This window comes from Balaenoptera physalus (assembly GCF_965194825.1).
Source record: "Balaenoptera physalus genome assembly, chromosome: 8".
In the NCBI taxonomy this organism is placed as follows: domain Eukaryota; kingdom Metazoa; phylum Chordata; class Mammalia; order Artiodactyla; family Balaenopteridae; genus Balaenoptera; species Balaenoptera physalus.
Window position 1 is genome coordinate 63,182,341 of NC_138887.1, and position 25,758 is coordinate 63,208,098.

A 25,758-nucleotide genomic window follows, 5' to 3' on the forward strand; every position below is an offset into this window, starting at 1 on the left:
CATCCCAAGAACAAATTATAAATGCAAACATATAAATTAAACCTACTCTTCCCACCTCTAAAATTGGATTTGCATATGAACTCTCTATTTCTTCTTAGAGACAGCTAACATTTGTTACCTAATTTGGGCAATTAGCCATATTAGACTGACGCTGAGTAAATCATGAAACAGTTTTTTGGGCATCTCGACATCTTGTTTCTTGCATATCGAACATTTGGCATTTACTATGTACAGACATGAATGAAGCATCATCCTTGCCCTCAAGATGCTCACGATTTATTGTGGCACCAATCTGTGCCTAGCACATGGCTGGCACTGATTAAATAAGAGAGCAAATTGTGTCTAATTGTATTGCAAGGACACGTGTATATGTAACTTTACCCCGGGTCCAACAACTTCTTGGTTGCCTCTTCACTGGTTCTTACTGACACTCATTACTCATGAATGGTCTTATCACCACTGTCTCCATTTTAAGGTCCCACCTCAGACAAGTTCCATAAGGTGGTCCTGATATTAATTTTTATATTTCAAAGAGCCATTCCTTAGGTATTTAAACTCTGAAACTTTCTGTGTCCTAACATTTAGTTCTGTTTTTGTATTTGGAAAGATATTCCCTAGAATGCTACTAACCGTTTTTTGGCGATATCATTTACATCTGTATTTGTAGTTATGTTTAATTGGCTTGATAGTTGATCTTATAACTTTACAATAATTTCCATGTCATATGCATATAATATTTACTTAAAATGGCAATTTTTGCTTGTGAATTGTATGCCTTGTTGCTTTTGGTACCCACGCCAGTTGGGCTTTGTAAATATGCACTAGATATGGTGGGTGAGTGGATATATGCTTGCCTTACTCCCTTATCCTGAATTATTTCATTTATATGTTGAAGAGCAGATTGCAGACTCTCCCCAGACAAAATGCCATTTATGTTTTAATACTTTATTTGATATAGGTATACTTAAAGGAAGCAAAAACCATGGAATGGAAATTTAGAACAGATAAATTAAGGTTTAATTCTTCATTTTACATGGGAATTGATACAGCATTCTATTAAGCAGCAGTTTCTCCTATTGTGTTTACAGTATGTATGACTTTAAAATATATGTTAAATCTTAGGTCATTAAAATAACCCTTCCCATGTTTTCTGAGGTGGAAGAATCCTTTATGTTCCTCTCTTGGCCATGGAGCTTTTGCGGTAGTGGATAGGTTCACGAGTAGATATAAAAGTGGGAAGTTGGGAAAGGACTGTAGACATAAAGGAAAGATCAGAGGGGAGCAGTGTGAGGCAGCGTTAAGGAGAAAGGTTTCCAAGAGGGAAAGAAAGAACAGAGGATACAGTGAGAGACAGAAGACAGAACAGATAGAGTTGCACAACTGCTGAAAAAATTTTGTTAAGTTATAGAAGAAAGAATTGGGAGCAACTTTTTTTAAATTGAGATGTGTTCTTAACCCTGTTCCCTACTTCCTCAGTGCATTTTTAGTGAATATCTTATTATGTGATTATGTGTAGATTAGATCTACAGGGTAGAATGATCATATGTGTTTAACAATCTTCACATTACAAATCCCTTAAAATATCATAAAACACAGGTTTAAAAATAAAACTTCATAATAATACTGGGAGAGTCTGGATACTTAATATTCAAGAACTTAAAATAATATGAGTATATACTTATCCCCAAACTCATTGAGTTGTATATATTAAATACATACAACTTTTTACATGTCAATAATACTTCAATGAAGTGGTTTAAAACAAAAAGAATTAAAAGAGATAAATGATGTCAACATGGGGAACTGGGTGAGGAGAGACACTAGTAAATGGTTAGGTTTTTGACCTGTTCAGTGAAAGGGTACAGACAAAAAACTAATTCTTAACAAGAAGATAAAAAACATAGCTTCAACATGTTCTTCAAAATATTAATAGTAAGCACTTAAGGATAGACATAGGGTGTGTAACTTCAAAATGATTAGAGAGAAAATAGAACACTCCACAATCAACACCAAACTTGAATCTGCCAAAACACAAGAAAGGAAAAGAAGCAAAAAGGAGACAGTGTGTGGTGTATGAAGATTAAGTTTGACTTCATGTACAGAAAACCTGAAATAGCAGTGAGTTAACATTTAAGAAATGCATTAACTAATGACAAAATAACAGGGGTAGGCAGTCCAAAACACATAGGGATGCTCCAAAATTCTCATGAAACAAGGCTCCTCCTACCTCTCGGTAGGATGCTCTCACCCACCATGGGACTTCTTTCTTTAAGGCCACTTAATAATATAAGACAGCTTCTGGAACTCAAACTCAAACTTGTATCTATGTTGCAAACCAAGTGAAGAAGAAAAGAACCAAAGAAGTGTACACTTCCCAGTGAATCAAACACCCTATAAACGGTTTTCCCAAAGAAAACAATGGAAGCAAATAAGGAGAGTCATCACATACTTCCCCAAAAGTGCTCTGAACTGTTACCTGGGCCACCAGGAGAATGAACAACTGCTTCTTCCCCGATCCTGGTTTCCTAACATCTAAGTTTTTATGAAACAAAGAGGTCAGGTAAGCTAGTCCTTGTGCAACGACCTGGTGTTTGACTTCATGCCAGCTCTGACCCACGTCAGGGAGCAGGGGGGACAACACGACAAGCCAGAAGCTCACTAGAGCAGGCAGACCTGTGACCTGTGTCAGCCCTGTTGGAATCATTGTGTACTTTTCTCTCCTGACATTATTTTTTGTGTATGGTACAAACCACTTCCAAACTCCTCCTGAGACTGCCCATCAAAGTAAACCTACTTGGGGTCTGTAGCCGCCTCTCTCTTCTAATTACTATTCATGCGTTTGTACGTGGTTTATCTCATTAGAATGCCGTTACCATAAACAGCCAGAGCGTGGAGAATTCATTATGCACAGTGCCGCTTTACCAAGAGTCTTCTTTCTCTTTGGTCAAATCCTTTCCTTGCTTTTGCCTGTCTTAACATTTGTAGTTTAAAAAATGCAAGTCATTCCTTGGTTGTCTTCTCCCCTTGTAGTAACTCTCTTTAAAGGTCTTGTTAACTTTATCAATACTCACTAAACTTGAGTAAAGAATACTCCTATGATTACCCCCTCACTTCTTCCACTGCTAAACAATTCCCACCTAACATTTATCTACTTAAATGTAAAGAGAAATATCTGGAAAGATGTATATTCAACTCTTAATAGTTGTTACCTCTACAGAAAAGGGTAAGATGGGGAAACAGAGCACTGTAGTGAAGAACTTTCACTTTTGAGTCGATATACTTCTGAATTGCCTTAATTTATGACAGAGAAAATGTCTTTTGTGTTATATTTTTAAAAGAAAGAAAAGATACTTAAAATTCTGCATTATCCCTTCATGCTTTTGAATTAGATTTTTGGTGAAAGGTTTATGGGCGTTTTCTTTTTTTTTTTTTTTTTTTTGGTTGGTTGCTTTATTTTCCTTTTTTATTTCTTTGTTAAGGTAACTGGACAATTGCCTTCAAGTCAGACAGAGAAAGAGAGAGGGACTAAGAAGCCCAGTCTTATTTCAGTTACATATTTAGAGCTCATATCTGGGGTTTGGGAACTGAGGTGTGTAGAATAAGTGAAAAACAACCAACCAACCAACCAACCTTCACCATGCCTGACAATGAAATTGATTTATGGAGCAAGAAAAACAAATTCAAGCTGACACAAGCTATAATGGTCCTTGGAATACCACCTCAAAGCCAGAAAGAAATTGGGGAAATTACTCTGAGATGAGAATTCAACCTGGAGGAAAAACACACTCTCTCTGTGGTTAGATGTTTCCGGCAGACAGCTAGGCATACCCAAGGTGATGTGAATTCGAAAAGAAAAAAGGTGAATAAACTTCCACTCAGAGATGTAGACTAAAAATTAATTTTCAAGCCAGCATTGCATTGCATCAGCATGCATCTCTTTGCGGAATCCTTCCTGAATGGGGAGATAAGCTGGTGTTCCTGAGCTCTGAATGGTTCTAGGTCTTTGCTCTACTTTAGGTTTGAGAAAGGACCCCCAGGTAATGCTGTCAGTGGGTGAGGAGGCCCTTTGATAACATCACCCTGTACTCGTCCCTCTGCCTCTTCTTCCCTGGCTGCAGGCACTTCTGTTCCAGATCTCTCCTCCCCTACCTCATTCACTCTGAAGCTGGTGTGCTTCTCCCTTTGCACACTCACTGCTTTCCAGAGCTGGTCAGGAGTCAGGAGGGAGGTGATGTGATGGCTGCCTGTGTAGAAGAAAGAGGGTAGGCGGGAACCATAGTCCTTCATGTGGTCAGCTTTTCCAAGGTGCTGGGGGTTAGAGAGACTTCTCGTGATTCTTTTGTTGTGTCCTTAATGGGTAACTGGAGAGACTAGAAGGGAGAAAGTGGGAGAACAATGAACATTCTCAGGGAATAGATAACTGTTGGCTTTAGAGGCAACCAGAGGCAACATTGAGGTCAGGAGATGCCTTCTTCCCTGGTTTCTGTTTTTGTGCTTTGGTTCTATCAATTAGGATACCTTCATCTGTAAGGAAAAGACTGACTCAACTGGCTGAAACAACAAGGAAATTTACTTTTGATCTTAAGAAATCCAGAGAAGATAATTCTTCCACTGTTGCCTAATTCAGTGGTTCCACGCTCTCATCAGGAATAGTCTCCTACCTCTCTGCTCCTGACATCCTTAGAAGTAATTCCCCTCAGGGTCACAAGATGCTCCCACAGTTCCAAACTTTACATCTGGACACAGCATCCAATGTATGAAAGGTCATTTTGTCCCAAGTATCCCTTTTAAAAAACAATGAAACCTTTCCCAGAAACCCCCCTTAGCAGACTTCCGTCATGTTTCATTGGCCAGATCATGTCTCCTTGCCTTTGTCTGACACAGTCACTGGCAGGGGGGTGAGATCACTGGAATTGTCTTGGGTTTGTCAGGAGTTAGTCTGAGCTGGAGAGAGGGTCACGCTCCCTGAGGAATAAACACCTATACAAAATTGGGGTTCGTTTAAAGAGAAGAATAGGATAATGGATATTGGAGAGACAATATGAATTTCTGCTACAATGGTTGATCATACGGGAATAACAACAGCAACAATAATGTTTATTAAGTATGTTGTACCATGTGCTTGGCTCAGAGCTACCTACGCACTTTGAATGAAATATCTTAAGAACAAACTTATGAGATAGGTGTTAATATCCCCTCCAATTTATAGATAAACTTAGAGATATGTAAATAAGCCTAGAGAATGTAAATAACATGTCCAAAAAAATAAGAAGAGGTGGAAATGGACAGAATCCGCGCTCTTAACTACTTCAAATAATACACTCCTTCACCTTTTCTCAAATGGTCTCTCATGTACTTTTTTTCCTTTCTTTGTATATTTGCTTTAAGAATGCTTGCTTTTTAAAAATTTATTGTGATAAAGGCTGGGGATGTTATTCTCTATTGCAAACCATAACTGCTGTAAGAGCCTGGATATGTTTTTATTGAAGCTCACCTAGTAGGGGATGTGATCATATAAGGGTCCTTTTCTGTTGTCTTCTCTTTCAAGTTCCCAATGCTATTTCCTCTACAACTTTTTGTTCCACTCATTTCCCCTTCTTCTTATAATTTCAATGAAAAGAGCTGGAAATAGCAATCTCTATATTTTAATTATCATTCCCTATGCTATCCCTTTTCATCACCAGTTCCATATTATGAGCTATGTCACTAAAGCGTCACAACAACAAAACATATTGTTTCACAACATGGTATTGGTCAGGCAAAACCTGAGGTCACAAGTGGGGACACCGCCAGGGACTTCATTGGCATCAGTCTCCTGGCAGAAGCTCCTCCTGGGCCCCTGCACAAGACGGAGCTGTGGAGGTCAGAAGGCGCTACTCTAGGAAAGGGGGAATGAGGAAGTGTACATTCCATTATGTTTGACGTTTTGTGCCTGAACCTTGCTACAGGCTATTAATACCAAGCACTGGATTGCAAAGATAGGATTTTACAAGCACACAATTTATTTCTTATTTAAAGCTGTAATTTTTTTAAGTTTTTAAGTCTGTGTTTGCTCACTCTTCGGACACGTTTCAGTTTCGTAGAGGGGAGGGTTAAACTTTGCAGGCGATTCATCAAAAGTTCGGGTCTTAAATCTGACAAATGGGGGAGGTTATGTGCTGTATTGAATTTGGATGGTTCTGAGTGAGCTTCAGAATCAAAGATGAATTATCTAAATGTGAGTTATTTAATTTAGCATTTCTTTAGAATTGAAAACATTACAATCGTGTGTGTGTGTGTGTGTGTGTGTGTGTGTTTAACATGAAGGGTGATACTAAACACTGAGATTTTTTTAAGTGTGTCATTTGATGGTGAGACTAGAAACGGCCATTTTAAAGTTATGTCATTTTTTCTGCCTCCTTAGAAGCAAAAGCTTAAATTATTTCTGACTTGTTGGACAATGGGAAAAGTTGGTCTGGTCCAAAATGCTTGGTTTGTCAATAAGAAAGCAGTTGAAGAGGCTTCCGCAAGGTCACAGTGGTAATTAGGATCAGAATTGAACCAGGACCCTAAGTTTCTGCTTCACAGACCAAGGCATTTTCTCTTCATCCACACTGTCACCCATAACTCCCCGGCTCAGAAGGGTCCTGTACTTGGAGTTTAAAACTCTTCAGCATTTTTATCTCTGAATTTGCAACTGAGGTCCAATGGAATAATGCCTAAAGAGGTTCAAGTTGGTTTTCTGATTCTTGCAACTAAAAGAGATTTGACATATTTTATAGACCTTTATAGGCCTATGAAATATTCACTTAGGAGGCTGGCTAGGTACACTAATTATCAAGTACTCCTGTCACATGTCAGAATTTGATTTGAAGACAATGTATCCTATGAGGTTCATTTGCATCAAATTTTAAACCTCAGGATGGTTCCCTACACTTCTAGCACGTTGGCATGTAAGCTGCTTCATCATTAATTGTACGAGAATTTATGGATTGCAACCTCTTGGAGAAAGAAAACACCAGAAGCCAAAACCTCATAATTTATTCAGAACAAAAACAATGGAATTATTTGTCTAAAAGAGATGGATGTTTGTCTTAAATACTGCCAATTAGGAGTGATGCAATTAAAAGGAAAGTAGCTTCCATTTGGAACAGATGATGACATACACCTTCCTGTTAATCCAGAGGAGAGAGATAGACTTTGTTTTCTTCATCACAAGGTACTAAAGTATAAAAATGTTGACTGTTTTTCTGCAAAGAGAGAACACACATTTTTTTCAAAGTTAAGATGAGGCAAAATAATGAAATTTCCTTCAGTGAAAGAAAGCCTTTCTGGCAGGCTAGCATATTCGTCAGGTTATCAAATCCATGCTGTTATCTGTGCTGGCATTTGGCACGCAGGCCCTGAGGCCTTTCCTTGGCTCGGATGAGAGCCTTGCTTGGCTACATATAGACCTTGCTCAGCGGTGTTTGAGGAAATCCCACCCTGGGACTCCACAAAGTTTCCACTAAGTAAGCCTGATAAAGCTGCATTTAGCATTCCTGAGAAAGCAACGGCCGGCAGCTCTCCAGAGCACAGGACAAGACTGTGCTGCCTGCACCTGCACTAATTTTCAGTTCTTTTCTCTTAAATGTGGGTGGATTTTTCCCATTAGCCCCAAATTGAAAAGATTTCTTCCCATTTGAGAAAGAAAAACAATCAATTCTATCTCATCTACCATAGTTCAGTGCTATTCTGCAAGCACTGATAAAATTTTCTCCAGAACAAATGGAACTATTAACTCTTTACATGTTACGAAGGTACAAGGAAACACCAGGTTTCCTTCCTGGAATTTTCCAAAGACTCTATTGCACGTAATTGTAAGTCGGCACATCATTTGTTCAGTCCGTCAATCCCAGGTGAGTTAGTGTTAGGAGAACTCCAGTCAGTGGTGTTCGTTTAAAAAGCAAAGTAAAGCTCTAGATATAGTATCCAATCTCATATAACTGTTTAGTCACTAACATTAACACTGCCTAACAAGCCCTTATTGACCAACTAAAGAAAATTCCTATCATTTGTGGATAGTGTAGAATTTTTATAATATTCCTGCCCAAGAGCAAGGTGGTCCAAAGTCATTCAGAGTATAGATAGAGTGCATGTGCAAATGTGGTGGGCGAGAGGTCGTGCTCATTTTTTATGTATGTTAGACATTAGGCAATGTTTCATGCTCAAAGAGAAGCAAATCACAAGAACACTTTCTTCTGTGTTCCTCACTACTCACACTTTATATCAATTGTCAAGGAAAGTACAAGGTTGAAGATTCATCATACTGTACCTGCAAGTTTCAGAGATAAGACGTATTCTGATGTAAAAAAACAGCCTTCCATATTATATACAACCTGGCTTCAGGAGGAAAACCAACCCAAGACCTTGAGAAGAAGTTTGTAGAAATAGTGATATGATAAATAATGATCCTAGCCTGACTTTGACTTAGTATCCAAGTCAGATTTAAAATGACCTTGTAAATCAGTCCACAAATATTTACTCAGCAGTTATAGGAAAGTGTGTTGCCCATGGCACTGTCAGCTGGAAATCTGACACATCACTTCTCTGTCATCATTACTTTGATCAGGTAGGGAATTGACTCATAGAAACAGGACACACATTGCCAAAACACCCAGGAATGCATTCTTATGTCCAGGAGACTTAAAAATGACCTTGGGATTTTATCCTAAAGAACCTTAGACTTCCCTGGCCATTACGTGGTCCAATGTGCCTCACAAATTGCAGAAGATCCTTTCTCTAAACTTCTCAGTTCTCATTGCACACTGGGAGGCCAGAGGTCACAAGGTACAACCTTCTGAAACTTCTGGGTACCAGGATCTGCATTCAACAGGGCCAGTCATGAGCACAATAATGAAGTAAGCCTAGATGATCTTTGATGCTATCCCCTCTTTCGTTCACCAGCATCCTTCTAGGCCTGTCCTAACTCTTCCTACTTTGTGTTCCATCCCTTTTCCTTAGAAAACTCTCTCCATGAAGGGCTAACAATCTATGCTAGTATGTCCATTTTAACTGTAACCTACCAGAAAGGCTTGGTAAGATTTCTGTGTCATTTCTGGAAATATAAAGTGATGAATAAATAGGCATAGATGTGGAGTAGAGAAACCTGGGTTCACATTTGGTTCCTGCACTCTGTATTTGAGTGATCTTAGATGATATTCCTGAATTGTTCGAGCCTTACTTTATTTTTCTACAAGATGGAAAATAATATTAATCTATCTCATTTAAGACAATTTATGTGGGAGTGTTTTTTAACCTTTTATTTTGAGATAATTCTATATTCACATGCCGATGTAAGATATAATATCAAGGGATTTCATGTACGCTTCCCTCAATTTTCCCCCAATGGTAATATCCTGTGTAACCATAGAACAATATCACAGTGAAGAAATGGACACTTATACAATCTACCAACTTTATTCAGATTTGACCAATTTTTCATGCATTTATGTGTGTGTATTTAATTCTAACAGTTATTCCCATGTGTAGGTCTGTATGACTGCTACCATAGTCAGTATACACAACAGTTCCAGTACAATGATGCTTCATGTTACCCTTTTACAGCAAGAGCTGTCTGCCTCCTGTCCCCGCCCCTTCTTGACAATGACTAATCTGTTCTCCATTTACAGGTTTGCTATTGCAAGAATGATATATAAATGACCTCACAGTCTGTTGCCTTTTGACATGACTTTTCTCACTTAGGGTAATTCACCTGTGATCCATCCAACTTGTTGCGTGTATTAATAGCTCCTTTTTGTTGCTGAGTAGTATTTCATGGAATGGGTGTTCCAGAGTGTGTTTAACCATTCACTTGTTGAAGGACATTTGGAGATTGTTTCCAGTGTTGGGCTTTTGTAAGTAAAGCTGCTATAAACATTCAAATACAGGTTTTTGTGTGAACATTAGTTTTCATTTCCATGGGAGAAGTGACCCAAAATGTAATTGTTGAGTCACATGTTAGGCACACGTTTAGTTTTGAAAGAAACCACCATACTTTTTCTCACAGTGACTGTGCCATTTCACATTCTCACCAGCAATGTATGACTGCTCCAGTTTCTTTGTATCTTCATCAGCATTTGGTGTTATACCTTTTTTATTTTATCCATTCAGATAAGAGTGTAATAGTTCACTGTGGTTTTAATTTGCATTTTCCTAATGGTTAATGACATTGCACAACTTATCATGTGCTTATTTGCCATCTGTATGTCTTCTTGGGTTAAATGTCTGTTCCTGTCTTTTGTCCATTTTCTAATTGGATTGTTTGGATTTTCTCCTATTGAATTTTGAGAGGCCTTTGTTTTCTATATTAGTCCTTTGTCAAATATATGGTTTGAAAATATTTTTACCCCACCTGTAGCCTGTTTTTTCATCACCTTCACAGAGTCATTGGCAGAGTTTTAGTGTTGATGAGGTCCAATTTACCAGTTTTCCTTTTATGGACTTTGCATGGGGGTATCAAGTCTGAGGACTTTTTGCCTCGACCTAGATCCTGAATATTTTCTCCTATGTTGTAAGAATAATTTGTTGTAAAGAAAAAAGAGCTGTTCTGATATCAGTCATCATCTTCTTAACAGCTTCTTTGTCAATATTGTTTTATCCTTCTCAGAGGCTCTCTGAGGCCAAAGATAGTTTTTCAAGAAACCTCTGAAGCAGTTCCATTCTGGTCTAGGCTCTTAGAAAAGCCAGCAAAATGCAGCCTGAGCTTTAAAGCCAGAAACAATGAAGATAATATGCTATTTACTTCATTAACTGTAACAAATGGTGAGTGTCTGCTATGAGCTGATCAATTTCTAGCCTCCAGGGAAACTAAGATGAACAAGACTAGGTCCTCGCTCTCTAGGAACTCAAAATCAAGCCAAAAGATGGCACCAGAACAGCATGGAAACTGACCCATACGGCACTCACCATATGGCAGTTTCCTCCAATTCAACGAGCACTCACTGCGTACCAGCTGTGTACCAGACATTATAGCTGGGAATACAAAAATGAACCATACTTAGGCCCTGCCCTGAGAAGCTCATTGTCAGTGGAAGAGAGCAAGACATGTGAGAAATATCCACAACATGATGGTGCAGTGGGAAAAGCATTTAATTTGAAGTCAGAAAAATCAGCGTTCTGACACTCGCTAGTTGTATAAATTTGGGCAAGTTACTTAATATCTGTGAGTCTCAGGGTCATTCCTGACAAAATGAATATGTTAATACATAATTCACAGTTTTGTTATGAGTAGTAAGCAAAAAACATATGTAGAGAATATTTCAGAGAGTAAACATAAATATAATTCGAAGTTCATGAGTGATAAAGTGGAACGAGTGACCAGTATATACTGACTGGGAGGAGAAGATATCAGAAAAAGCTCCAAAGACGAGAGCACACTAGGCGGCCAGATGGAGGGGTGCATATGGGTGTTACAAGGGTAGCAACAGGAGAAGCACTATGACTAAAACCGTATCTAGTTCAGTTTTGCTCAAAAGAAGTGAGAGGAAATGGAGAGAGCTGGGGAGATAAAGCAGGAGATGCAACCAAGCCCCAGTGGAACCAAGAGTGGTCCTTCCCCACCCCACAGGGGATGGACGTTTTGGAAGGTGACTGTTGCTGGCAGATAGCAGTCAGAGGACCAGGGATGCTAAACCTCCAGCTGTGCAGGGCACAATGAATAATCATCCTATCCAAAATGTCTGTGGTCTCCCTGTTGAGAAACTGAGTGAGCTAATGAGGAGTGGTGTTTACAATAATTTTGATGATGGCGATAATGGCTGTAATGAGGATAACAGCAACCATGACAATAATAGCCCCTACTGAATGCCAGACACTCTGCCAAGCGCTAGAAATGCAGTGTCACCTTTAATCTTCCCCAAACCCTGATGAGATACTTATTGATACCATTCTTATTCTCATTCCACAGATGATGAAAACTAGAAGTCAAATAACTTGCCCCAGATCACAAACCTAGTAAGTGGTGAAGCCAAGAGTAGGGCCCAATTCCATCTGATTCCAGAACTTACTCTCTTGAGCTCTATGCTGTACAGCTTTCTGTAGATTCTCAATCCTGGATGCCCAGAGTAAACAATATTATGGATGCCTCATTGTACCCCCAGATCAATTAAATTAGCCTTGGGATTGGATCCCAGGCATCAGTATTGTTTCAGAGCTTCCTAGTTGATTCAAATGGCAGCCAACTCTGAGCACCACTGCCCTGCTCCAAGTCCAGTCAGAGACCAGAGGCAATGAGTTTTACGCAGAGATGAGAAGTTATCATGTTTGTACTGTAGAGAGAGTGCACCCTAGTTCTGGCTGGAATGAGGAGAATGAATTCGAGGGGAGAATTTACTAAAGTTAGGAATATCAGCGAGAGGGCACTTGCAGAAGCTCTACCAAGAGTTGCTAAGGGTATGGGTGAAGATCACAACAAAAACAAACAGCAGGTAATTATTAGGAGGGAAAGTCAGGATTTGGCGATCAATGGGATGTGTATGAGGCGGTAGGAAGAAAGAAGTGCAGGTGGTGTCCAGGTTTCTCACCCTGGGATGAGAACACATTGTCCGTAGGTTTACCCTAAGTTTTCTTAGGGCTAATGGAGCCCTCAACAGCCAACACACACACACAGACCAGAGGAAGGACTTTGGTTGTTTGGGGATGGGGACACACTTGGTCAGGAGGGAAGGTCAGAGGAAGGCTTGGGGGAAGATGGAGACTTTGGTGCCTGTGCAACCTCCAGGAGGAGGTGCCTGATGGATAGTTGCAAAAAAGCAATCTGAGCTTAAGTTAAAAGTCTAACCTGGGGTTTATCCCAGGAATGCAAGGATTCTTCAATATATGCAAATCAATCAATGTGATAAACCATATTAACAAACTGAAGGGTAAAAACCATATGATAATCTCAATAGATGCAGAAAAAGCTTTCAACAAAATTCAACACCCATTTATGATAAAAACCCTCCAGAAAGGAGGCATAGAGGGAACTTACCTCAACATAATAAAGGCCATATATGACAAACCCACAGCAAACATCGTTCTCAATGGTGAAAAACTGAAACCATTTCTTCTAAGATCAGGAGCAACACAAGGTTGCCCACTCTCACCACTATTATTCAACATAGTTTTGGAAGTTTTAGCCACAGCAATCAGAGAAGAAAAAGAAATAAAAGGAATCCAAATAGGAAAAGAAGAATTAAAACTGTCACTGTTTGCAGATGACATGATACTATACATAGAGAATCCCAAAGATGCTACCAGAAAACTACTAGAGCTAATCAATGAATTTGGTAAAGTAGCAGGATACAAAATTAATGCAGGGAAATCTCTTGCATTCCTATACACTAATGATGAAAAATCTGAAAGAGAAATTAAGGAAACACTCCCATTTATCACTGCAACAAAAAGAATAAAATACCTAGGGATAAAGCTACCTAAGGAGACAAAAGACCTGTATGCAGAAATCTATAAGACACTGATGAAAGAAATTAAAGATGATACAAACTGATGGAGAGATATACCATGTTCTTGGATTGGAAGAATCAACATTGTGAAAATTACTATACTACCCAAAGCAATCTACAGATTCAATGCAATCCCTATCAAACTACCACTGGCATTTTTCACAGAACTAGAACAAAAAATTTCACAATTTGTATGGAAACACAAAAGACCCCGAATAGCCAAAGCAATCTTGAGAACGAAAAATGGAGCTGGGGGAATCAGGCTCCCTGACTTCAGACTATATTATAAAGCTACAGTAATCAAGACAGTTTGGTACTGGCACAAAAACAGAAATATAGATCAATGGAACAGGATAGAAAGCCCAGAGATAAACCCACGCACATATGGTCACCTTATCTTTGATAAAGGAGGCAAGCATATACAGTGGAGAAAAGACAGCCTCTTCAATAAGTGGTGCTGGGAAAACTGGACAGCTACATGTAAAAGAATGAAATTAGAACACTCCCTAACACCATACACAAAAATAACCTCAAAATGGATTAAAGACCTAAATGTAAGGACAGACACTATAAAACTCTTAGAGGAAAACACAGGTAGAACACTCCATGACATAAATCACAGCAAGATCCTTTTTGACACACCTCCTAGAGAAAGGGAGATAAAAATAAAAATAAACAAATGGGACCTAATGAAACTTAAAAACTTTTGCACAGCAAAGGAAACCATAAACAAGACAAAAAGACAGCCCTCAAATGGGAGAAAATACTTGCAAAAAAAGCAACTGACAAAGGATTAATCTCCAAAATATTCAGGCAGCTCATGCAGCTCAATATCAAAAAAACAAACAACCCAATCCAAGAATAGGCAGAAGACCTAAATAGACACTTATCTAAAGAAGGTATACAGATTGCCAACAAACACATGAAAAGATGCTCAACATCACTAATCATTAGAGAAATGCAAATCAAAACTACAATGAGATATCATCTCACACCAGTCAGAATGGCCATCATCAAAAAATCCAGAAACAATAAATGCTGGAGAGGGTGTGGAGAAAAGGGAACCCTCTTGCACTGTTGGTGGGAATGTTAATTGATACAGCCACTGTGGAGAACAGTATGGAGGTTCCTTAAAAAACTAAAAATAGAACTACAATTCAAAAAGAGTCATGCACCACAATGTTCATTGCAGCTCTATTTACAATAGCCAGGACATGGAAGCAACCTAAGTGTCCATTGACAGATGAACGGACAAAGAAGATGTGACACATATATACAATGGAATATTACTCAGCCATAAAAAGGAACGAAATTGAGTTATTTGTAGTGAGGTGGATGGACCTAGAATCTGTCATACAGAGTGAAGTAAGTTAGAAAGAGAAAACAAATACCATATGCTAACACATATATATGGAATCTAAAAAAAAAAAAAGATTCTGATGAACCTAGGGGCAGGAAAGGAATAATGACGCAGACGTAGAGAATGGACTTGAGGACACGGGGAGGGGGTAGGGTAAGCTGGGATGAAGTGAGAGAGTGGCACGGACATATATACACTACCAAATGTAAAATCGATAGCTAGTGGGAAGCAGCCACATAGCACAGGGAGATCAGCTCGGTGCTTTGTGACCACCTAGAGGGGTGGGTTAGGGAGGGTGGGAGGGAGACACAAGAGGGAGGAGATATGGGGATATATGTATATGTATGGCTGATTCACTTTGTTATAAAGCAGAAACTAACACACAATTGTAGAGCAATTATACTCCAAAAAAGATGTTTTAAAAAAAAAAAAAAAATCTAACCTGAAAATAAACAGCCATTAGCAAATAGTCACCCATCTTGGTAACACCAATCATGATGCTCCAGGATGCTCTCTGTTTGCAACAGCAGGCAGCTGGAAATTTCTTAACTTCCAACCCTGGCAACCTGTTCACTGAAGCTTCAGTCTGGATTTGTTTAAAAAAAAAAAATTTTTTTTTTAATTCAACCACAATTGTCCTGTTACAAGTTCCCTTTAGAAGTATGAAGGGTACATCTAAATATATACTGTAATCCGTTAAAAAATGTCCACTTATAGATCATGTGTTTCTGGACTTCTTTCAATAAACCACAGCCTGTAAAATCCCTTATATGAAGATAGCGCTCTTCAGTTTGCAAAACCCTTTTCTATACATCATGTCATCTGATTCTTAGAGAAGCTCTTCCAAATGAGGAAACTCAAGCTCAAATTGCTGAGACAACCTGACCAAAATGCTGCCATTAGTAAGTGGAAGCTGTGGGACTCACGTTCGCTTCTTCTGACCCCTAAGCCAGCGCTCTTTACCAAGTGGTAACTGGGCTTCAGCATGTCCCATCCTGTCAGGCTCCCAGAATCAAACTTTGTGGACTCTGATTGCTTCAATATTCTGAAAGGCTGATGGGAACTCTACTTAAATGGGTATTAGGGGAAAATGGATACTCCCAAGAATTTAGTTGAATGTTCAGTATTAGAGCGGGCTACTGGCTCGAGGCCCGGAGAAGAAAGCGTGGCTCTAAGAAATTCTTTCATCCCTCCATGATTTAATTCTGATCAATATTTTATCTCATGTATACGAGAAACTGCCTAAGGCAGTTCTTTTCACTGCCAAGCACATTTATTTTCATTTGTTCTCTCTCTTTGTTCTCTCTCTTTGCTAAAGGTCAGGGTTAACCAAAGAATGTGATATCCATGCTCAGTCTGAAATTATGAAAGATCTCAGAGGTTAGCTGCTGCAATCTCTGAATTGAAAAGACCCCACTTGTTCTCCAGGAACTAAGAAAAGATGAGTCAATCGACACTGTGTACAGCTTCGATTGTTTTTCTGGAGAACAATTTATTTTTGTCTCTTGTCTCAGGTAGCTGTCATCTGCCCCAGGGGATTTGATGAATAGAGTATGTAAAAGTGTGGGCATCAGTGAATTAGCCAGTGATTCAGACCTATTAGAAGGTCGCATCTCATATTTCATGACTTGTTGAAAATCTGAAGTGTTAACAGTGTGGGCTTACCCAAAACAGCCTTGTAGCTCTTACCACAAATTACATGTTTATCAGTAATTTAATCCTATATCTAATAATAAAACAAACATATTCAAAACTCAAAGTCTAGTTTCTTAAGAATTTAAGTTCCTTACAAACTTTATTACATTACAAATACAGCAAAGTTTAGAAATAATTTTAAGAGGTTTTTGACTAATGATCGGTCCCTATTACAAGCGAATTTAATTACATCCTTTATTTTAACCTGCATTTATAAATTTAACAGTTTTGATTACTGTACATAGCATAGTTTCGTTCAAATCCTGTGGGCCGTGCCCAATGTGAGCGAACCTGGGAAATGCATTCCCTACACAGGTGACTATGGGTCCCACTAAAACATGCATAGATTCTATTTTTTAAAGGAAAAAAAGAGAAGACTGGGCACTAAGGAGACATGAGCAGTCTCTGCCACATCTGTGTTGCCTCTAATGAGTTAGGCCCATAGCTGATCCTCCCAAAATTATTTTTTCCCAGCATCCCCTTGGGGTCTAAGACCTCTTTTGTAATTACTATGGGAGCCTCAAGCACATATATACTCAGGATATGGTCCTGGCTTCAGTACGAGTTTCCTAGGTGATTGCATCTTTCTGGTCAAATGATTATGTAGAGATTCATACTATATGAATGTACTGCTAAGGGATATGATTCTGTCATGTATATCAGCTCTACATAATGGACTATGTTTATAGTGATTTTCTTCAGAGATATCTCTATAATAGGGTCTTGAATGCTGAGGATTTTCAGACTCATCCCTCTGTGATCCTCTGTATTCAGAGCCTTGATTTAGGGGAGCTAAGAAGAGGAAAATTAGAAAATCAATGTGAGGTCAAAATTCTTCACTTAAAAAACAAAAACTCTCCATTAAAGTATTTTTTTAATATTTATTTATTTGTTGTGCTGGGTCTTAGTTGTGGCAGGCGGGCTCCTTAGTTGTGGCATGCGTGTGGGATCTAGTTCCCTGGCCAGAGACTGAACCCGGGCCCCCTGCATCGGGAGCACAGAGGCTTAACCACTGTGCCACCACGGACGTCCCAGCATTAAAGTATTTTTGATGAAGTCAATTTCTGCCTGCTTGACTCAGGCTCTGGAAGGAAAATTTGCATAGACTATGATTGAGTTAGGTTTGTAGCCATATACATTTAACAGCAAATCAGATTTGAAACAAAACAATCAGCTTATTTTATTAAAGGTCTTCAATATTTTCTGAAAGATCACATTTCTACTACTACTACATTTCATATAAACTACTGTTTAGCTTGTGGGATTTTTTTTCCCCCATAAAAGTTGCTTGGCATTTGAAAAAGTTATTTCTTTTTGATAGTTTAATATATCTTTAGTCTTTCCTATATCAATAACCTGAGCTCAAATGTAGAATGATTGAGAAAGGCAAGAAGGAATAATGTGAAGCTAAAGGATAATAGGACAACCAAGTTTCCTCTCCTTTATCACAAATGAGTCTTTATTTTCAAAATACAAATCATTTTGCACTATTCTATTATCCCCACAAATTCCTGAAACTATCCACCATGTGCAAAGTTATTATTTCAAACAAAAGCCTCCTGTCATCATAGAATTAGGTATTTTATGTTAGATTATTCTCAGCGGTTTTGCTACTATTTTAGATTTTTAATGTCATAATAATTTAGATTTGCAACTTGTTCCATAAAAAAAAAAAAGAGAGACATTTGTACATCAAGCTAGAGATAGTCATTACTTTTTATGTCTTATTTTGTTTCTTTCCCTAGTGGTTGAGCGTGAGTGTTCAGATTTATGTTTCCTGTATCCCTTCACTGGTTTTCAGGAGCTTTTTCATTTGTGTAGTGAGCACAGGAGGAAGACCAGTCAGTGCTAGGAGAAGGATGGATTCAGCTCTTGCACTGGGTGTGTGTCAAGGGGTCTAGAAATTGTTCATGGCATTGTCTGTAAGAACATATCTCCATTTGCTGAGGAGAGGTTCCAAACGTTTTCATTGCTATCTGTGACCCAAAACAGGTTGAAAACTGTGGTCTCTATTCCTTCTCTCAATTCTTGAGGGCATCGCTGCACCTCTAAGGAAGTGGTGCCTTTGTTCCACGTCTCCTTTCTCCACCTGTGGTGAAGGCTGGGAGAAGGACTAAGACACGAGTGTTGGCTGTGGAGGGACAGTGGTATAGAGGTCCCACCTCAGGGGCACCTGCAATTCTGCTCAGACTGGGCCCCTCCGTGACATTCCTCCACTCAGTGCTGCAGGCTCTCCATTCGTAAACAGTGTATACGTGGGGCAGGAAAACTCCACGTAGCCCTTTTACCATCAAGATGTATATTTTCGATAGCAGTTTACATATAGGAAATACATACATCTCCTAGACTCTCAGCGTCGCGAGGGCAGAAGCCATCTTTTCTCCTTTTGAGACCACACTCTCCTGCCGTGTGCCTTACACGTAGCAAGTTCCCATAGAGGTTTATTGAATTTGAATTAAGCAAAACAGATATGTTTTATACTGTGTGTTTATCAGGTCACTTGGTATTTATATAAAATCCTGGTTCTTTGACTTATTAAACAGGTGACATTTCCCTTGGGCTTCAAGTACTGTACAAAGTAACAAATTCAATTAAGCCTGGCAGCAAAATTCCCCATGGACAAAAAAGTACTTTCATACCCACTAACAGTCTTTTCACCTAACACAGGAATTAGCCCTATACATGCTAGATCTTCCTCCCTTCATTTCTTCTATAAATCTAGACATGCGGTCATGTCCAGAAAAAAGAATAATCCACAGAAAATGGCCAGCCTTGATCTGTTGAGATTTGAATCAGGAGATATTATTTTATTACTGGTTGTAGTTGATGTTTAACATGATATATCCACCTAAGGTTACATATTTAATTGGCTTTCGTTCTTGTAGCTTCTTTTCTCCTAAGAATGCAAAGACTTGGAAAAAATCAACTTTAAATTAAATATCCTAGTCCTGAGTAATTGACAAGGAGGGCAGAAACAGCAAACAAAAGGAAATTAACAGGGGAGGAAGTATATGTAGCCCGAGTTCTTTATCTTCTCTCCAGGGCTTTTATTTATTCTATTTGATGTCACCGCAAGTACTTGCTGAGCACCTGTGGCGGGCTCTGCACAGGGCATAAGAAGCACAGTGATGGATAAGGCAAGGATGATGCCCCCAACCAATGAGGGTCACAAAGAACTAAAAATGTCGAACTCGTAGAAACAGAGTCAAGTGGTGGTTGCCAGGGGCTGAGGGGTGCGGGACATGGGGAGATGTTGGTCAAAGGTTGCAAACTTCCTAGTATAAGATGAATAAGTTCTGGGGAACAAATGTACAGCATGGTGACTGTAGTTAGCCATACTGTATTACATACTTGAAAGTTGCCACGGCAGTGGAGCTTTAATGTTCTCACCATAACAACAACAACAAAATGGTAATTCTGTGAGGTGAGAGATGTGTTAACTAACCTTATTGTGGTAAACACTTCGAAATACAAACAGGTATAAAATCATCATATTGTATACCTTAAACTTACATTTGTTAGGTGTTGATTATATCTCAGTAAAGCTGGGGGAAGAAAGAATAGGATTTATCCAACTCACCTGCAACCTCAGCACATTGATTCTGTTCTGAATAATTTGTATTTACCACCAACTAACCCCATCCCACTTGCCAAACATACACACACCTTGGAATCCATGTACTCATAACTTGGCCGTCTAAATATTTCGAACGTTAAGCTTTAATTTCATAACTAACTGCTGATGAGAACCACCCTCACTCCCCCACCCCCACCCAGTGACCCCACTCCCACCATCTTCCTCCTGGAAACCATCTAGGAAGCCCTCTCCATTTCTCACAACAGCCAAGAAAGCTTTCTGCCTTCAGGCAACAGCCAAGAGATGTTTTGGAAGTTTAATAGGTTAAACTGAGGAAGAAGAAATTAAAACTCTATTTTAAAATGCATATGCAGTTTTTAATTTCTATTTAAAATTAAAGCAAACGTTTACACTGCAATAAAAAGGAAAACTAAATGTCCAGCAATGGGGGAATAGTAAAATAAATATTGATACCTGTATATATCAAAATACTAGGTAGCAATTAAAATTATTTAGAAAAACATTTAAGATGTGGGAAAATATATAATCATGAGAAATTCAGTGAAAGGAGCAAACCACAAAACAGGATATATAGTATAATCCCATTACTTTTTAAAGTATGTATATAAACAGAAAAAAATTGAAATATAAACATCAAAATATTATGTGATGGGATTGTGAGGAGTTATTTCCTTTATACCTTTCTGTAGTTTCCAAATTTTTAAGCACAAATATATGTTGCTTTTAAAATTATAAAGGTCAAAATTGTTTAGAAGACAGAGGGAAAAGTTTTTCTGCAGCCTACTCAAATAATCTGAAAAATTATTGCTTTAGAATCTCACATTTGACGCAGAAAAAAATGGAGTTGCTGTAGGTCAAGGTAGAGAGAGTTGAATTAGAAAGTAATTTTCCCTCTTTCTTTCTTCAAGCAAGATCATTATCCTGCAGAGAATTCTCTACCCCAGAGTGTCCCCTTTACTTGTCCCGTGCTTATCTACAAGAAGGAGAACCCCCCTCTCCCCACAAAGAATTTAGTGACATCTTTGACCCATCCATTCCCCCAAGGGCCCAATTTCCAACTACGCCTCCTTAACCTCGGACCCCACATGAACAGACTCTTTTAGTTCTGAGACAAAGACGTATCTTCAGGAAAAAATTAAATTAAGAAAATACAGAAGTCTCTAATGAGTTACATGTGCCCTTAGAGTTAAACAGCTATTATGCAAGGTGAAAACCTCCCATATACCTTGGACTGCTTTAATTCCACCTTCCTACTTTACCGAGAGCTACCTTGTCCTCTTAACTTTCAATGCCTTTCTGTAAACTGAAATAGCTGCCTGAAGACTCAACCCATGGATGACAGAATATGCATGTGTCTGTTTTCCACTGGTCCTAATCTAGTGAATGACTGTTCTAGATGATAGAATTCAGCAGTCCCAAAGCAAAATATGAGAAAAGACTATGTCATTTGTTTATCAAAAAATAATTCCAGCAGAAAGGGCCTGCCTTTCCAGTAGGACCTCTTAGATTATATGCATGCTTATGACCTAACATCAGGTACAGAAATATTTATTTGGGAGTTAATTTTCCTTATTGTATTATTTCCGGATGATTTTCTTCACCTACCTCCTACTCTTTCTTTCCTCCTTCTAGGCATTTAGCCAGTGATCAACTTCTGCAACCTTTCTAAAAGCTATCTGTTAAGGATGGGTATTTCCCCTAAAGTATTAGTTTTCATATCATCTGCTCTGGGCACCAGAGCATCTTCATTAGAACAAGAAAATCTCCAGGTCTAATAGGGATAGATACCTAATGGTAGAATTCTAGATTCTGTGAAAGTTGAGGTGGAAGGAATATGTTTTGAGTAAGAGGTCCTCTTATACTCCCTCAAAGCATTCCTCTCTGGAAACTCCTGGATCTGCCAGCAAGTCAAGCTTCTGCCCCAGACTTGGAATCAGAAATGCCTTCAGCTCTTTTTCAAGGGGTAGGAACGAGTTTGAGTTGACTCACCTCCTATCTTGGTAGTCCAGCTTGTGACCAGTCATGGTCATCTGTAAGACCAAAAGTGTGCACCTAATTCCATCTCCCTAAGGATGCGCCCACGTCCAAGAAAACTCCAACATTATGTATCTCTCTGAGAAGTATAATTTTCCCACAACTTTGACTTAATCACAACGTAAATATCTTCGGCCAAAGAAGTTGGGCCACTTGGATTAATTCTGGTACTGCCACATTCTTTGTTGGGTAAACTGTCCTATCACAGACCTTGCAGGGCACCAGCATAAGATCAACCAAACAGTAGGAAGCCCAGTAACCCTATTAAGGAAAAAGATCAGATTTGTATTTTTTCACTCATTTTTCTATTCATTTAACTTATCCTTATTGAGAGCCTGCTATGTGTTGGAAATTGTTCTAGGTGATAGGAATTCAGCAGTACAGGGCAGGCGCTGGTGAGAAAAGTATCCCTGCTGTAATGGAATCCCCATCTAATGAGGGGAAACAGGTGACAACAAAATAAGCAAAATATGTATATATTACTTGGTGACAATTGCTATTGTCAATTGAAAAGAAATTGCTCAACCTAAAAGTTGAGAATTATGTTTTATTTGAGGACCTCATTGCTTACCGAGGACTATAGCCCAGGATAGCAGCCGCTCAGATAGCTCTGAGGGATTGTTCCAAAGAGGTAAGGGAGGAACCAGGATATATAAGGGGTTTTGCTGAAAAAAACAAACAAAAAAAACCCCCAAACCAAAAATTGCAGCCAAACATCAAAAGATTACTGCTAATCACAAAAAACAAACATATCAAGTTAATGATTTTAGTGCTTTTCTATGTATGGGAAGATGCAAGAGTCTGGGCTTAGTGAAATCCTTCTTTAATATGCATCTTGACCATCTAGGGGCCAATGTCCTGTTTTTCTCCATCCTGGATCCCCCGAAGGATGCACCGTCAGGGGCAGCTGCACTGACCGATGGCTTTATGGCCACAACATTCTTTGTTTACTGAAATAGCGGGTGACATCTTTGTCCACATTATGGACAGAAAAGTGAAGCAGGGAAGGAAGATAAAGAGATTCATGTCTTGAAGGCAGGAGGGGTATTGCATTTTAAATACAGTGGCCAGGGAAAGGTCACACTGAGAAGGTGACTTCTGAGTAAAGACCTGAAGCTGAGAGGAAGAGGGCCACGTAGGTATCTGGGCAGAGAGCTTTCCACGAAGCAAGGGCAGAAGTGCCAGAGCCCAGAGGCCAGGAGTATTCCTATCGTGTCTGAAAACAGCAAGGAGGCCAGGGTGGCTCCAACAGAGAGAAGGGGAGAGTGAAGTAGAAAAGGGGCTGGGTGAGGTCAGGGAGCGGGGCCATGCTGACCACGTTGGGATCCACGTCTTGCTCTGAGAGACGTGGGAAGCCGCTGAACCAGTCAGACAGACTTATTTTTACAGTGTCACTCTGGTGGTTGGATGAGTATAGACTACAGGAAGTCAAGGGTGAAAGCACAGAGATCAGAGAGAAGACTTTTGCAAAAATCCAGACCAAAGATGCAGATGAATTGGGCCAGGATGGTAGCAGTGGAAGCGGTAGAAGTTTTAAAACTGCTCAATTAAACATACCATTTATTTTTCATCATACTGTAACTACACAGAGAAGAAAACAAGTGTTTGTTCCCTGCCCCCATGCCCAACTCGAAGAGAATTTGAAGAGACTTTTATGCTGATTACATTAATAGTTGCATAATCAGTAAAGCAATAGTCAAAGGGTTAACTCCTAGAAGGTCAGTCATTAAATTTAAATATAATTTCCCATAACACACACATTAAGAGTAACTATAATTTCCCATATCCAGTAAGTATCATAGACTCAAGGTTAAGGGCTGTGTAACAATAAACCATTTTAGTTAAAGTAGAGTCTCTCAGGTATTTCTTGCAAATAAACTAGTCAGCATTCATTTATGACAACATAGAGAAAAGATATAAATCCGACAAGAAAGCATCTTCACTCCAACTTGTCCGGTGTTTCTATTCTGAGTGTCTTTAAGGCAGTCAGTTCATAAATAGACTCCAGACTTCTCCCTTAACTTTAAAGGAGATGGAAAAGGTAGCTCTCCGAGAATATAGAACACTTGGGTCTAGAGTCTCTCTAAAGCTCTTTCTTCCACTGCTGATTGAGACGTGTGGGCTCTATCACCAAGTCTAACACTATCCAAGGCTGAATCAAAGAATCGGGGCTCGTGCTTTTTAGTTCTATGCCTGTGCCATGTCTGGCCATGAGAAGCTCTCCCTGATAGGGATGATGATCGATAGACCAATTGGATTTTCTCTTTGGGAACTTGACCTAGAGAGAATCAGAAAGACCAGATCAATTGGGAACTGCGTAAGTAGAGAAAAGGACAGAGCAGCAGAGCTCTATTAGTGGGAGGGGACAGAAGTGCAGACAACGGAGGTGAATCATGACCAGCCCCCAGGAATGGTCTCCCTGAAGCTGCGGTATTTCAGTCCCTGTTTGCAGATTCCTCTCCCTTCTATTGCCTTAGCAATCCTTGCTTGAGGTTCCCTGAATGAGCTGGCTTCTTGCAACTAAAAGTGCTTCCAGGGAGGCTAAGACAAAGACAGAGTACTGAGACTTATTTCTAATTTATAATGGTAAGATGCTTCAAGAACAAAAATGCTTTATTTTTAAAACTTACCTCACTAGCCAATGAGCTGTATGCTAGGAGAGATTTTTCTGGAACAGGTCTGGGCTTGCTGTAAACATCAGTTGATATCCACGCAGTGCCTGTCCCAATGTCTGGCCAGAAACAGAAGTCTGTGGCCACCACGGAACAGAAAAAAAAGCAGCTCTATCTTTCTTGTCCTCATAAGCTCTGTAAGCAATTTAACTACACTCTATAAATTATCTTTTCCGCGAACCACGTGGCCTTCAGAGTAAAACTGTTGACTGATGGCCCATTCATAAACGTGATATAAATAATATGGTGATGAGCTGCTATTTACCAGTACTTAGTATGTGTCAGGCCCTGTGCTAAAAGCTTTATGTACATTATTGTAATTAAACCTCACAACAAACCTAGGAGGTCATTTTTATCTATTTTTACAGAGGAGAGCTCCAAAGTTTACAGAAGTTGTGTGAGCTGCTAGAATCACACAGCTACTGAGTAACAGCCAGGCTTTGAATCCAGATATGTCTGGAGGCCACTGCCTTGTTCCCCAACCACATCCAAAATCCAGAGGAACGCTGAGGCTAGTTGTGTGGGAGGGCAGGGTCAAGGTTAGAGGACTGTGAATGAGCAGTTGTCTGAAGTGGTGACTTTCTATGGGTACAGAGCCGGTGAGGAGCTGGGACCCCACCTCTCCCTGCTGCCAGCCAGAATTTGTCTCAAGATGCCTGAGTGACCAGGCGGAGAGAGGGAGGACAGAGGGTACCTACCTGGGAGGCAGGGAGGACTCAGCCCTGCTCTTCAGGTCTCCCAGTGGTTCACATGGACGAGTAAGAGTTTACGACTCCTCCACGTGATGGGCCTTTAACCTCCAGGATTAGTTTCTCTTCTGCCTGCAGAATCTTTCAGAATGCAAAACAGCGCCTGCACAGGCATGCCTTCTCTAAACTTCCAATTTTGCAATCAGTTCCACACCTAAATACCTCTTGCCTCTCAGCTACTTACATGCAA

General features: G+C 39.5%; 1 long non-coding RNA gene and 1 pseudogene across 2 annotated transcripts in view; one reads left to right on the forward strand and one right to left on the reverse strand.

Annotated features, from left to right (window-relative positions):
- Window positions 1-22,137, reverse strand: part of LOC309666449 (liprin-alpha-2 pseudogene) — a 60,763-nt pseudogene extending 38,626 nt beyond the window's left edge. The window contains exon 1 of the transcript in view: window positions 22,103-22,137. The product of the transcript in view is annotated as a liprin-alpha-2 pseudogene (transcript). The remainder of the gene's footprint in view (window positions 1-22,102) is intronic.
- LOC309665587 overlaps window positions 1-25,758 on the forward strand; it is a 205,346-nt gene that overhangs the window by 115,252 nt on the left and 64,336 nt on the right. The gene's annotated exons all lie outside the window — the stretch shown is intronic.